This window comes from Gymnogyps californianus, chromosome 12, assembly GCF_018139145.2.
Source record: "Gymnogyps californianus isolate 813 chromosome 12, ASM1813914v2, whole genome shotgun sequence".
Lineage (NCBI taxonomy): Eukaryota > Metazoa > Chordata > Aves > Accipitriformes > Cathartidae > Gymnogyps > Gymnogyps californianus.
Genome location: NC_059482.1, coordinates 18,070,812 through 18,072,876, shown reverse-complemented (window position 1 = coordinate 18,072,876; position 2,065 = coordinate 18,070,812).

Here is a 2,065-nt window from a genome sequence, read left to right as displayed (position 1 = left end):
GTTTTTCTTGAGAAGGCTGAAATTGAAATTCAGATGCTTCAGATTTAGCATTGGAAGAGCTCGGTTAAAGGACTCTTGGTGCGAAGCAGAAAATGGGCCTAGCGTTGTGACTGAGCACGATGTGCCAGCTGGGCGGGCGGACAGAAACTGGAGTGTTGAACTGGAATGTGATAGTTCCTCTTATTTATTTTTATGACTATTCAGAAGCCCTTGTAATAAATCATGGACTTGCAAATTTCCTAAGCCACTTAGGTGAAGGACTTGCGTAGAAGTTTAATCCCTTCTAATCTTGGGATGCTCTTTCATCTCAGCTGCAGCAGGGTAGACGCAGGACTTAATTCCTGCTGCTGTACAAAGCAGAGGAGTGACCGCGTCCCCGTGCTGAGTGATGGTGTTGGGGGGGAGGAAGTTAAACATGGAGCAAATCCTGGTAGGTGTGACCTCATCTCAGTTCAGAGATGCGGCGGCTGTTGTTTTATTTGTCCGATTGTTGCTGGGGTTTAGAAGACAGCACAGTTAGTGAAAACAATGGCAAGGAAGAATGATAGAATGATGTAGGAAAAATGATGGTTACTTGGGTAAGTTTTGTTTTTCGTTGAGCTGCTAGGGACAGCTGTAGGTCTGGTGAGTAGGTTGCATGGCTCTAAGCTAAAGCCATGCTAATAGCAGTTTGCTGAAAAGAAAATAACTTTATTTAAAGACTGCAGAATTTTGTTTATTTAGAATGAATAATCGGAGTCATCCTTTTTTTTAATTAGATTGAAAAGGGGAGAGAATGCTTAACTATGTCTTTCTGTAATTGGATTTGTGTATTGAAAGAAGCCGTTCCAGGCGCAAGGTAGGTGAATGAGTACTGAAACAATACCAGTGAAATCAAATCCTTTTCTCCTGCATGTAGCTGCCATCTTTCCTAGTACAGGCATATCGTTTAATGACAAACTAAATTTCAGTCCCTGCCAACACGTTGATAAGGGGGCATTTTTGAACAGCATCTTTGCAATTCTGAACTCTAAAGAATATTTCAGGAAGAGAAATAGAAGTTGTGCTAGCAGCCTTAAACAGTTAAGTTTGCAGTTGGACTGGATGACCGTTGTAGGTCCCTGCCAAGTGAGCTATTCTGTTCTAAGTCTTGGAAGAAATATTCTGAAGCTACTTGAGATTTTTTGGTTTTTAAATCATGTTTACATACTAGTTTTTTCCTTGGGAACACCTCTGTTGCAGTAGCTTTTTTAGCATTTGTTTCAAAGCATAAACTACAAATTGTACCGCTGTCGCTATTTACAGCTGAGGCTTACTGACCAGTTTGGTTTCAGAAAGGGACAGGCACAACAGAAGCTGAGGGAACTTGGTGCCAGGGCCGCTAGGTAAAAACGCAGGGGACAACCAGTACATACTTAGCTGTAACAATACAGTACCTGGCTGCCAGCGGCCAAACCAGTTCTGAACAGCTTCATTAAGAATTCTTAGAAGCGTCCCTAACTTAGCTCAAACATGAGCGCCTAGGCTAGTATGTAGGAAAAGGATTCTTCTTTCACTGGATTAAAATGTGAGATGTTGTATTAAAAGCTCCTGCAAGGCAGACAGACCAGCTTAGCTTGCTTTTGTCCTAGGGTCTTCTGCTGCGCAGCCTCGCCAGCCCTCCTCCTCTGCCACCGGCCCGGGGCTGCGCCCGCAGGCTCCCCGGCAAAGGCGACCCTGGGCGCCGGCGCTCTGCAGGCTCCCTTGTGCCAAGGGCTGGCAGAGCGACAGGAGGAAGCGCGTTTAGAACAAACAAACAAACACACACGGTGACTAAACTGGGGCAAGAGTAAATCCTTTTCCTTGTTGTGTGACTCATAAGTGCCACGATTTTCTTTTTTTTTTTTTTTTTTTCCTAAACTGCTAATTGCAATGTTTGACTGAAGTTCTTGCAGTCTCCAGTACACCACGTGCCTTGTGGACCCCAGCTATACGACCATTTTGGTGTTTCCTTTTTGCACTAACCGGTCAAACATCGTGCTTGCGAGCTACAGACTATTTTTAGCTCTGCACATACGATGCTTTTTTCACACAAGAACATAAAACG